The sequence below is a fragment of the Alligator sinensis genome, unplaced genomic scaffold, assembly GCF_000455745.1.
Source record: "Alligator sinensis unplaced genomic scaffold, ASM45574v1 scaffold651_1, whole genome shotgun sequence".
Taxonomy (NCBI): Eukaryota; Metazoa; Chordata; order Crocodylia; family Alligatoridae; genus Alligator; species Alligator sinensis.
Genome location: NW_005842014.1, coordinates 1,195,315 through 1,207,616, shown reverse-complemented (window position 1 = coordinate 1,207,616; position 12,302 = coordinate 1,195,315).

The window sequence follows — 12,302 nt, the reverse complement described above, 5'->3', positions numbered from 1 at the left end:
GTTCTTTTGGAAGCTAGTGGGTTTGGTACCTATCAACTGCCCACTGTTTTATTCCTAGTTGTTGGATGTTCTTCAGTCTCTTTTTTTTTTTTTTTTTTTTTTTTCCTTCCATTCCTGTATTTGGACAGGTTTTCACTTGCTTTGATATGCGTTTGCTACATCACGATTATTACATAGACATGAAAATTCAGATACTGAGCAATTAAATAGCAAGTGGTAATACTTTAATACACTTAAATATTTTGGGTTGCTCTCCATGTTCAGAAGAACGCAGTTTAGGTTACTTCACATTTAACTAACACTTGTGCAGAATTTCCATAATGGCTTGTTAGGAGGAACAGGCAAATTTTTAAAGAGAGAATAAAGCTACTGTGTAAAGTCTATCCAGAAAAGTTTCTTAATGAGTATCTGTATTTATTTCAAAAAAAAAAAAAATAAATTTGTAACTTTGCAATGTCTTGTGTCTTCATCCTGCATCTCGAGCACAGCTGTTTTCCAAGACGAGTGAACTCTTCTATACTTTCTCTATGCTTTTTCTCTGGCTACCTTGTACAGCGCTTGCTGTCTGAGCCAGTCCCTCAGCTGAGTATATATAGTATAGGCAGGTGATGTACTGCAATCAAATTTTTTTATAAAGCTTCCAGTAAAACACTATGTTGTAACCACTGCCTGGCATGCTTCCGCTGCTGTACTGCAGGGAGGTAGGAGCGTGTTGGGGAACCCTAGCCTCTTCTGATCCCTCAAGAACTTCTCTCTCTTGGGTAAGGGTAGAAGAGCACATGCTCCTGCTCATGACCATAAGGGTTCTTCAGCCCCTCTCAGCACCTAGGGGCACATCTACGTGAGATGCTACAAATTGTGACACCGATGTTACAGTGCAGTATAGATGGAAACGACTCATGCAGCACCAAAAGTGTGCAGTCTGGTAGACTTGTCCTGGGAGCAGTAATGATGCAAGGCAGCATTTTAAGTCATCCTCACTTTTTTTTTTCCTGCTTCCCTAAATGAACACCTTTCCCTCTCTCTCGTTCCATCTAATCCATAAGAATTGCCGTTTACTGGGTTAGACTAGGCGTGTCGAGCCTAGTATCCCATGTCACTAGTAGAGAGCAGAGGCTGAAGGGGAGAGTGAACAGGGTATGTAGAGACTTTTCCACTTGCTGCTCCTCTCCCACTTTTAGCTTCCCATACTCAGTGCCCATTATCTAATGGTGGAGCTTTCATGAGCTCGATTCTTCACCTTATGTGGCATCCTACTCCTTTCCTGGCTATGTAGAAGCCACGTTATCCAAATGCATGGGAGCCATGGGACTTCTCCACTGGCTGTGTTGTATGTATTGGCATTTCTAGCTGCTTATGACCGAAGTATTAAAACTCATGTCAACACTCCCCAACATCAGTGCTACTGGGAAGATTATCACCATTCTAAAAAATGGGTGAACTGAGTTTAAACTGCTTGGCCAGCAAGTTCCCCAAGTAAAGTTGAGTAGGATGCAGTCCCTTGTCTGTGCCCTCACACCCAGGACACGGCATCCTCCCATCTTCGCCTGCAAAGAGCACTGTGTGTTGGCAGAGTTCAACGGCAGCATTGTCCAGGCTCCCTTAAGCCTTTTCATGTTGCATCAAAAATCATAAAACCTGGGGAGAGGTTGTATGTTTTGTTTCGTTTTTTTAATCTTACCAATGCATACACAACTCTAATGCAAGCTAATGGGAATTGCATCTATTTTTCTAGGATGCTGACCTTCAGCATGTATTTAATGCCTTATGCTAGCTAGGCTTGGTTATCTGTACTACAGAAAATGCTTGGACTGGAGTTGTGTGCTGCCCCACCCCACCCTGGACTGCCATGACCCGTACTCTGAGTACAGCAAAATGCAGCTTGTTCAGCAACAAGGTTCAAAGTTGGTACATTTAGGGGAGGGTTTGGGGAAGCTAGGAAAGTATTACTCGGGTTCACTGGACAAAAACTGCTAGAACTGAAACATTAATAGAAGTGCACAGATGCCTGATTTGGATAAAGGGAGCTTAGCAAGTACAAGCGGTATAAATTGAACTGTCCTTACAAGGGAAGCAATTGAGGGGATCAGGATTTCCAAGAAGAGGTGGATTTGCAGCTTTTCTCTGACTTTAATTTGGACCTGCCTGGTTGCCTTCTACAATGAGATGACGGTCTCTGTGGATGTGGTGTACCTTGATTTTTAACAAGGGTTTTTGGTGGTAGCCATGTTGGTCTAAGGGCATAGATGGATAATGTTCTTTAGGTAGACAGACATGATTTTTTTTTTTTATTAGACCAACTGAGTAGTTGGAAAAAAGTTCTTAGCAAGGTTTCAGGCTCAGTCACCCTTTGCCAGGCATAGGAAGTCTCATCAGTCTCAGCAGAGACTCCCTATGCCTCATGAAGGGCGACTTTGCCCAAAAGCTTGCTAAGAACTTTTTTTTCCAACTACTCAGTTGATCTAATGGAAAAAAAAAAAAAAATCACATCTATCCAAAGAACCTTGCTTGATTTTTAGCAAGACTTTTGATATGGTCTCCCACAACACTGTCACAGGCAAGCTAAGGAAGTACAAGCTGAATGAATGGGGATGGATAGAAAACTGACTGGAGCATTGGGCTTAGAGGTTAGTAATCAATGGCTTGATGTCTAGTTGGCAGCTGGTATCAAGTGGAGTGCCCCAGGGGTCAATCCTGGGACTGGTTTTGTTCAATATCTTTGTCAATGACCTGGAAGGTGGCATAGTTTGCAGCAAGTTGACAGACGCCAAGCTTGGGTGGGGAGTAGATATGCTGGAGGGTAGGTCATGGATTCAGAGTGACCTAAACAAATTGGAGGGCTAGGCCAAGGTTCAACAAGGCCAAGTGTGAAGTCATCCACTTAGGATGGAGCAAGCCCATGTGCCGGTACAGGCTGGGGGCAGACTGGCTGGGCAACAGCTCTGCCAAAGAGGACCTGGGGGTTACAGTGGACAATAAACCAAATATGAGCCAGCAGAGTGCCCTTGTTGCCAAGAAGGCTAATGGCATCCTGGGCTGCATTGGTAGGTGTTGGTAGTAGGTCAAGGGAAGTGATTATTCTCCTCTTCAGCACTGGTGAGGCCACATCTGGAGTCCTGTGTTCAGTTTTGGGCCCCCCACTACAGAAACTATATGGAGAAATTGGAGAGAGTCCAGTGGAGGGCAAAAAAATAGTTTGGGTGCTGGGGGCCATGACTTATGAGGAAAGGCTAAAGGAACTGGGCTTATTTAGTCTGCAGAACAAAAGACTTGGTGCAGGATTTAACAGCAGCCTTCAGCTTCCTGAAGGGAGTTCAAAAGAGGATGGAGCTGGACTGTTTTCATGGGTGGCAGATGACAGAACAAGGTACAGTGATCTCAAGTTGCAGTAAGGGAAGTCTAGGTTAGCTATTAGGAAGAATTTTCACACTAGGATGGTAGTAAAATACTGGAAGAGGTTACCCAGAGAGGTGGGGGGACTCCCCATCCTTGGAGGTTTTTAAGACCTGGGTAGACAAAGCCTTGGCAGAGATTCATAGATGTTAGGGTCGTTGGAAGGGACCTCAATAGATCATCGAGTCCGACCCCCTGCATAGGCAGGAAAGAGGGCTGGGTTTAGATGTCCAACTGTGAAGAAGTTCTTCCTAATGTCTAGTCTAAATCTGCTCTCTGCTAGCTTGTGGCCATTATTTCTTGTAACCCCTGGGGGCGCCTTGGTGAATAAATACTCACCAATTCCCTTCTGTGCCCCCGTGATGAACTTATAGGCAGCCACAAGGTCGCCTCTCAACCTTCTCTTGCGGAGGCTGAAAAGGTCCAGGTGCCCTAGTCTCTTCTCGTAGGGCTTGGTCTGCAAGCCCTTAACGATATGAGTGGCCCTTCTCTGGACCCTCTCCAGGTTATCCGCATCCCTCTTGAAGTGCAGCGCCCAGAATTGCACGCAGTACTCCAACTGTGGTCTGACCAGTGCCCGATAGAGGGGAAGTATCACCTCCTTGGATCTGTTCATCATGCATCTGCTGATGCACGGTAAAGTGCCATTAGCTTTTCTGATGGCTGTGTCACACTGACGACTCATGTTCATCTTGGAGTCCACTAGGACTCCAAGATCCCTTTCCACTTCCGTGCCACCCAGCAGGTCATTCCCTAGGCTGTAGGTGTGCTGGACATTTTTCCTCCCTAGGTGCAGCACTTTGCATTTCTCCTTGTTGAACTGCATTCTGTTGTTTTCTGCCCACGTGTCCAACCTGTCCAGATCTGCTTGCAGCTGTTCCCTGCCCTCTGGTGTGTCCACTTCTCCCCACAATTTGTGGGGTGATCTAGTTGGGGCTAGTCCTGCTTTGAGCAGGGGGCTGGATGAGATGTGACCTCCACCCTTAAATTCCTATGATAATATGACCTTCTGTCCCTCACTCCTCCTTCAGCTGTGTCTGCCCTAAATTCATAACCATTGCATGGGGGCAGGGGGACCCTCCTGGCATATCAGAGCAAGGTTTTTGACAAACCCCAATTGTGCAACTATGTAACCAGGGTTGCCTGAAACAGCAGCTGAAACCCTTAAGAGGAGCTTGACTGAAATTCTCTCTCAAATCTGGGGGGTGAGGGGAGTGTGCGTCAAAAGAAAAGTGCAGCAGATCATTGGGTTTTTTTGAGCTGCTGCAGACTGTGGTCAGCCTATTAAGCAGTTCATTTTTCTTGCTGAAGAAGAACAAGAAGCCATCCAATCCCTCTTGCCATACAAAGGGACCTGCTGGCACTTCTTGTGTAGCTTGTGGTCACCAGGACTAGGGCATGGAAGGCTTTGGCAAGGAACGAGTCCTGCGCCACGCAACCAGCCTGCTGCCTGCGGTACTAAGGAACAGCATCTTCCCAGGCTGTGATAAACATGAAGGTGCAGCTCGAGCTAAACTTTTCCAGCTTTTCAATCAATCCCTACGTATCCTCCTCTCCTTACTGCTTGTATGGCATCTGCTCGCTCTGCCTCCTAGTCTCTGCTGCTCCCTTGGACCCACGGTTCACCTGGTGAGTCTAGGCTGCAAAGCTGCAAGGGTTATGGTTGATTGGGCAGGCCTTGGGATGGCTGTGCTGGATCCTGCTCTGAGATACCTATTGCTATTCTCTGTGTTAAAAGCTTCAGCACCTCCTAGAGCAGTGGTCACCAACCTGGGGATCCCCATCTACAGGTAGATCCCAGAGCCTCTCTTGGTAGATCCTGGGCTGGGGGGCAGCTGGGCATCCATGCATGTGCACACCCAGCCCCAGCAGGTCAATCTGGAGGAGAGAAGGGGTGGGGGCCAGATTGAGGCCTCCATGGTAAATGGCTGACTGTGCAGCCCAGCCAGGAGCAGGGGAAGGTAAGTGGGGCCCCAGCCTGGCTAGGTGGTGGGAGGATTGGAGCCCAGGGGGGCTCCTCCAGGGATGTCGGGGATCCCTCCCCATCTCTGCACCTCAAGTCCCGCTGGAGCCGGCCACATGCAGGCGTGTATCAGCTCAGCAGGGACTCATGGGGTCAGCCCCGGTCCGGCCAGGTCTGGGCCACCCCGTGGTCCAGGGGTGGGGCAGTGGGTGGGGGGAGGCAGTAGATCCTGGGGTGATCTTTGGTTCCAAAAAGTGATCTTCACCCTAAAAAGGTTGGAGATCACTATCCTAGAGGTTTTTGGATTTCATCACATTAACCAGACACCTGAAAGCTATATGGATTTGGTGCCACAGTCCCTCATGTGGTCTGGCCTGAGAAGCAATGAGCCTTCAGACCATGATCTGTTACAAAAGGTTTTATAGTACAAAGAGCAAAGATCTCCTCTGGGTCTTGAGTGGAGTGAAGAGCTCAGGTGAGACTAAAGTGCTGCAGTTTTATCAGTCTCTGCTTGGTAACCGGGGCCCCGGGGCCTCTTGCCTGCGCTCCAGCCAGAGAGCACAGGGCGATTTCAGATCCCCGCGGGGTCCGAGGTTTTTATGAAGCACCTCTCTGGAGCTGCTGTGGGATGAGCTCTGAGTTGCATGTTGGAAGGTGATTTAAAACTCATTTTCTGCTTCACCACTCTCCTGAGAAGCAGCCTTCCCTGCTGCTGCCTCTCCAACACCCCTGTTGTATTGGAGCGCTCTGGCAAGAGGAATTAAGCAGAGCGTTATCAGCAAATGAAGGTAACTTTCTTACTTCAAAAGCAGCAGCACAACCTTGGGCAGACTCGTTGTCCTTGCCTGCTTGCTACCAGTGCAAGGAAGAAAGTTTGCAGGGGCTCACTTGCAGCCAGTGGGCTAGTACCTTGTTCACTGCTGGGACTCGCAGGGCAGCTCCACTAGAGAACATGGTCCCCTGTCCTGCCACTATCCAAACCTGCAGATGAATGTCAACCACCATTCCCTGCCCCAGGCTATGGGCATCTGCTGTACAAAGGGGTTACTAGATGTCTGCACAGCTTTCCCCTCTCCCCTGGCTCCTAGCACAGTGGAAGAGAGGGCGTGCTGCTACTGTTGCCCTTCCTACTAACGCAGGAGGCTGCACCGCTGCTGAATCCACCCAGCCCGAAGAATGTGGGCACTTGCACCACAGCCAGAGCACTCATCTAGATGTGGCTCTTGTGGTCACCAGTTGCACTGAGCGGGAGAGCACAGTTGTGGGGAAAGCTGCTTGCTTTCCTCCCCACGATTTGTAATCCTCTTTGTGTTGGGGTACTGTTTCACAGCCAGAAAGCGTCTGCCACAGCGTTGGACAGGCTTTCGGGAGGCTTCCTTGTTGTCGGCTGCACCGTGCACTGTGCTCGTGGGCAGGCTGTGACCTGGGCTTGCATTGCCACGCTCTGCTTTACGCTGTGAAACATCACTGCCATTTTCTCTACAGAACATGGGCCCTTCTCCAGAACAGCTGTTGCTGCCGCGGTAGGTACAGTTTTAATATGCAAGTTTAGCTTTTCCACCAAACCAAGCAGAGGCTCTGAGTTGAACTCTCAGGCATCATCTTTAACTCCGAGAAACATCTTTACGCTCTATTTGAGAGTGCAGATCCCCTCATTCAGCCATAGTCCCACAGTGTTTCTGGTTATCCTATTATTTAAGGAGTACAGCTGATAACCTGTGTTCAATGCTAATTCTTCACAAATCAACACAGGAACTATCACAGAATCATAGAAAATTGGTGTTCGAAGGGATCTCAGGAGATCATCTAGTCCAACCCCCTGCTCAAAGCAGATCCAGCCCCATCTAGATCATCCCAAGCAGGGCTTTGTCTACCTGGCTCTTAAAAACCTCCAAGGATGGAGATTGCACCACCTCTCTGAGTAACCTGTTCCAGTGTTTTACTACCTGCCTAGTGAGAAAATTCTTTCTAATATCTAACCTGAACTTCCCTTGCTGCAACTTGAGACCATTGCTCCTTGTTCAGTCGCCTGCCACAACTGAGAACAGTCCAGCTCCATCCTCTTTGGACCTCCCTTCTGGTAAAGGCTGCTATTAAATCCCCTCTCAGTCTTCTCTACTCCAAACTAAATAAACCCAGTTCCCATAGCCTCTCCTCATAAATCATGTCCCCTGGCCCCTGTGCCATTTTCACTGCCCTTTGCTGGACTCTGTCCAACTTGCCCCCACACCCTTTCTGTAACGGGGGGCCCAGAACTGGACACAGCACTCCAGATGTGGCCTCACCAGTGCTGAATAGAGGGGAATAATCACTTCCCTCTTCCTGCACATTGGGATGGTTTAATGTTCCTGTGCCCTCAGTAAGGTTTCTTTAAAGTACAGCCAGCTCTCCTGGACTCCTCTCCCCCTCAGACTGGCTTCCCAGGGGATCCTGCCCACGATTTCCCTGAGCGAGTCAAAGTCTGCTTTTCTGAAGTCCCAGGTCCTTACTCTGTTGCTCTCCATCCTTCCTTTCCTCAGGATCCTAAACTCAATCATCTCGTGGTTGCTGCTGCCCGAGTTGCCATTCACTACTCCGTTCCCCACCATTTCTTCCCTCTTTGTGAACAGCAGGTCAAGAAGTGCACGGCCCTTGTTCGCCTCTTCAACGCTTGCACCCAGAAGTTGTTCACAACTCTCCAAAAACTTCCTGGCTTGCCAGTGCACTGCTGTATTGCCCTCCCAGCAGATGTCAGAGTGATTGGAGTCCCCCATGGGAACCAGGACTTGTGATCTGAAAACTTCTGCTAGCTGATTGAAGAAAGCCTCATCCACCACTTCCTCCTGGTCTGGTGGTCTACAGCAGACCCCCACCACAACACCACCCTTGTTGCTCTCTACTCTGACCTTAATTCAGAGACGTTCAACAGGCCTGTCTCCAGTTTTATACTGGAGCTCTGAGCAGTCAAATGGCTCGTTTACATAAAGTACAACTTGTCCTCCCCGGCCCATCCTTCCTGAACCGTTTGCCCCCAGCCACGACAGTGCTCCAGTCATGCAAGCTCCCACCACATCTCTGTTACTCCAATCGTGTCATAGTTCATTGACTGTGTGAAGACTTCCAGTTCTTCCTGCTAGTTTCCCATCCTCCGTGCATTTGTGTACAGACACCTAAGGTGACCAGCTGATTGCCCTGCTTTCTCAGGATGAATGAGACCTCCCCTGTTGTCCATCTGCTTTCCCAGAGCTGAATGGAGTCAAGAGGAGGCTCAGCATCTCTTGGAGCACCTTCAGGGAGACTTCTATCACCTGAAGAGCTGGACTTGGCTGATGGTGGCATTTGCCATCTCATGCATGGTCCATCCAGGCCATAAAGACTGACCGCAAAAGGGTAGCTGACAGCACCATCTCTACAGCATCTGTTTTCAGTTTTGCTCCAGTGAAGTGAGCAGCAAAATGCTAGGATGGGAAATGTATAATGGACTGAGGGGGAGATGCAAGTTGGAAAGGCCACACAAGGCTGTCATATACTCACACTAAGATTAAGGCCTCCTACAGCCTTTTCATTTCCTGCAGCTTCATGTTGAGAGATGCAAAGAAAGAGGAGGAGGAGGAACATGTCTTAAAAATATACAGATATGTGCACACACTTTCTTAAAGCTTCTGAATAAGGAGACAGTTGCATAGTAATTCAGTGTTGAACCATTTCAATGGTTATTTATTACCTTTGCTGCATAGCTGTATTATTCCAGCCATAAAGCTGACATCCATATTGTATGAACAAGTATCATACTTTGAATTACACAAGTTTTTACATCTCTTAAACTTCCCAGCACTAGGCTAGTTTGTCTTTCCAATAGATTGCTATATGCTTCAGGACGTATCTGTTACAAAAATAGCTCTGTAAGATGATTTAAATGAGTCACAGTTTGAAATGATATGTGTATGGGTGAGGATGTCCTTGTATTTAATGAAAACACTAATCATTCGGTTCCCTTCATTTTAATGTACTTCTCTTTTTAAAGTACCTTCTGACATTTTATCCTCTAAAAGAAACCAGGAAAAATATCACAGCGCCTTAATTTAAAAGACTGCATAGTGTTTGTGAACTCTGGAGCCTCCCACGCTACCTATATATCGAGAACAATACTCGGGATCTTACTATTAGCAATGTAATAATTGGAGTACAGTGTGCTTTGTTCTGAATAATAATTCTCAGTGTTTTAAATATACTTGACTCGGTGCAGAGACACCTCGTTTTAATATACTTGAGACTTTCTATTCTGCATCAAAGGTGCACGTTGCTTGTAGAGGCTCTAGACCAGCCGTGCTTGATCTTTCATCCCGACGGAGGGAAAGTTCTCAATGAGGGGCTGCTGCTTCAGCCTCTGAGCTGCGTCTACACTAGCCATGGGCGTTTGCTTTCCTGGGGGCAAGAAGCAGCAGCACACCTTGATGATCTGCTCACGGGCTTGATGATCTGCTCAGGTCCCTTCCGACCCTACCAACTATCAAACTATGAAACCTTGAGCCACTGCTACTTGTCCCTGGGGAACATCTGTGCCACATGTCCTCTGGGGTGCGGCAGGTTACCCCGGGTGGGGTAGGGGACTGTGCTGGCCCCAGCAGCCTTTGCAGGTCCCCAGGACCTCAGAGGTGATCTCTCAGGATCAACCCCCTCCACCCAAACACTGCTACCATGCAGCACAGGGAACACCTGAATGTGCAGTGTGTGCACTTATTACACACCTGAATGTGCAGTGTGTGCACATATCACACAGCATTGCTTATCTGGACACAGCCCTTGAGTTTTGCCATTGCCTTCAGCCAGAGTAGATGCCAAACATAAGTGCACTGAGGTCACTGTGCAGAGGGCAGCAGTTCTCAACCTTTTTAGGCTCGACACATCCCTAAAGAGACTCAAGACACCCCTTGAAAAATGACAGCTCTTAGTTTTCACTCTTTTTTTTGCCTACGGAAAAATTGTACAGCAGCTTTTCTACTGCAGAGAATTCAGAAAGACTAAAACTACGGATTTCTCTCTGAAATCTCTGGGGTTATTTGTAAGTCATGTTTGCAAACCTACCAGTGCTCACATTGTGTGACACCCTACAGCACCCTTGAAGGCACTCCAGGATGCTGTGGGACCTTGGTTGAGAATCACTGGCACAGGGTAAAGAGGATTTGGGCTGCATTGTCTTGCTTTAGGATGGACTGCAGAACTGCCACCTTGCTTCCCTTCACAGTATCCCAGTTCCAGCCTTTCTCTAGCATCAGATCTGGGCTCACTATTTCCTCCACTGTATCTTCATATTACTCTAGCTGACCCCAGTGGAGGTCAGGACCCCTTGTACTAGACACTGTGCATATAGAAAGAGATGGTCCCTGTCCCAAGGAATCTATACTCCCCTGCTGTCAACAGGCACTGCACTTCTCCTGGGAAATGCCTTTTGTCCTGGGATCCTCCAGACCTTCACACCCATTCTGCTTCAAGGACCTGTGAAATATGCCCGATAATATGTGCTAACGCTCCCCCTGCTATGTGGGGGTCTGTGAGTTAATTGTAGCTCATTTAACTTAATTGTTGTTCATTCCAGGGACAAGCTTGGCAGATGTGTGCTCTCCCTTGCCACCTACCTGCTGACAAGCAGCAATGCAGCTGAGCAGGGCTGTGCCACTCCTGTTTGGATCAAAGGTAAAACCTGGGACAATCAGGGCAGCTTGAAATGAGACAACTGTTTGCAGCCTATGTAGGATGGACGGACAACCCATGAGAGCATTACTGTCCCATTGTCGTAGGTACTGGACCAGAGAGCTCAAGGGCCAAAGTTCCTGGGAGTTTGTTGCAGAGCCAGGAAGTGTCCGGAGTCGTAGTCCGCAGCTAGGGAGTCGGGCACTTTTCTCTCCCCCAGAGCTCTGCTAGAAACAAAGCACAAAATCGGCTGGAACAAAGCTCTGTGGTTCAAAGGCATTTGCTTCGCTGAGCACAAGTGTCTGCTAGAGCTGCAGGTCACGTGCCTGCTCACAGTGGCTTCTTTCAGCTCTTGAGGAAGGCAGTGATTGCTGGCCTTAGCCAGGACTTGGTCACAGCGCTGGCAGCATGCAGCTAGATCACAGCATTGAAGACGGTAAGCATAGGCACTGTCTGGCATGACTCTGGCTGGGGTCCACCCAGGGGCTGTGTTGCTTTGTCATGTTCTTCACTAGGGCTTGTCGACGTGACAGTACATCTGTAACCAAGTTGTATGCGCACAGGTGTGGTGCAGCATATGTAGGGACGTGTGGACTCACCAATGCACACCAAGGAGCACATCTGTTACTTTACCAACCACCCTGAGCCAAAGCACTGTATATGAGCACTCCCAACTGCTGCAGAAGTCAAAATCCAGGTCTTCACCTCTGAGTACAGGGACAGTGAGAGAGGGAGCCCCAGATATTCATTGCCTCCCACTTGGATCCATGGCTTGATGTCTGTCTTCGGGCCCCTTTCTCTTACTGCATTCTTATGCCGGTGTTTCAGTGGACCCATGCTTGCTCATGCAGGTTTACTAGAGATCATTTGGGGTAAATCAGGCATGGCCTTCAGACCCTTCAATGAGGCTGCAGGCAGCTGCAGCCTTAGCACTGTGGAGGCCTTGTACTCCCCGAATGCCAGGATTTTGCATCTTTGCCTCCTGATGTTATTTGGGTAGAGACAAGGCAGAGAGTGAAGCTTCTTGCCCTGGTTCCTGACTAAAGCAGCCGATCTGCCCTGTTGTCAGAGATATCAGTGAAGCATCCCAAAAATCTAAATAAGAAATGCGAAGGGAAGCAGAGATAAGTGATAATCTGCATCTTCTGATACACATGAAGTGGAAAAATCCTGACATCCTTGCCAGGACAGAAGTCCTACGGAAGGGCATGATGTGCCCAGGCATAAGTAAAAACCCGACAGTAGAGCCCCAGCTGGTGTGAACTGTCAAGCTCCC